We start from the raw sequence: 1,176 nt of genomic DNA on the forward strand, positions 1-1,176 counted from the left end.
TCTCTGGAAAGCAATATGGCATTTCATCAGAAGGTTGAAAATAGAAATACCTTATGATCCAGCAATTCCTCTACTTGGTATTTACCCAAAAGAAAAACGAGCCACAACACGAGAAGATATATGCACACCAATGTTTATAGCAGCACTATTTACAATAGCAAAATGATGAAGACAGCCAAAGTGCCCATCATCTGAATAATGGATAAACAAACTGTGGTACATACACACAATGGAATATTATGCTACCTTGAAGAATAGCAAGGAAGCGTCAAGCCACTGCATTACATGGATGAAACTTGAGTGAAATTAGTCAGTCACAAAAAGAGAAAGACTGCATAGGACCACTACTGTAAAAGACTAAGAAAAAGAACCCATACTAAAGGGGGTTAGGGGGCAAATTCTTTGTTGATTGCTGGGATGTTGGGGGTGAGTGAGGGGAGGAAGGGTAAGTTGGAGCACAGGGCATGGATTAGACATAGGAAAGTTTGAGTGCTGGGGAGGGGGGACATATACAAGAAGGGAGAGGAGAATGGAAGAACAAAACAGATGGGAGAATAATTAAGCAGGTTTGAATGGGCTAAGTGGGACAGAGGTAAAAAATGACATATGCACAACCTTGGAACTGCAGAGTTCTGGGATACAGAGACTGAGATATGGTTGGAATGGGGAAAAGGGGGGAATAATGTTAAGATGCTTTGCTCTCTTTTGAATCTTGGTTTTCCTTGCATTATATTATCAAATAGACACTGGAGGGGGAGAGAAAGGAATAACCAGAAACATCACCATAGAAAGCTTGTAAGCCTAAAACTGATTGGAATGCCTAAAATAGGGCTACAATGTGCCCAGTGAAGGAGGCTTCCTGTGGAGCTTCTGCAATACATAAGACTATAGGTAGAAGTCTGAACCACATCCAGATCTCCAGAGATGTGAAATTTCCACTTCAAAGGACGAGCAGACCAGCCTGGAGCAGCTAAAGAACAGAAGATACTTCTTGAAAGAAAGACCTACAGGAAAAGTACAAAACAATAGAGGCAGATGGACTGTTACTACAAGAACAAACAAGTTGATTGCCCAGGAAACATCAAGGCAAGTGGTCGGTCCCCTCAGTACAAATCCCCTTCCAAGACTAAGACTCAGTGGGAACACACGCTCTGATTGGTGACCACGCTCTTCACC

Source organism: Chrysochloris asiatica, unplaced genomic scaffold (genome assembly GCF_000296735.1).
Source record: "Chrysochloris asiatica unplaced genomic scaffold, ChrAsi1.0 scaffold00095, whole genome shotgun sequence".
NCBI classification, from domain to species: Eukaryota; Metazoa; Chordata; class Mammalia; order Afrosoricida; family Chrysochloridae; genus Chrysochloris; species Chrysochloris asiatica.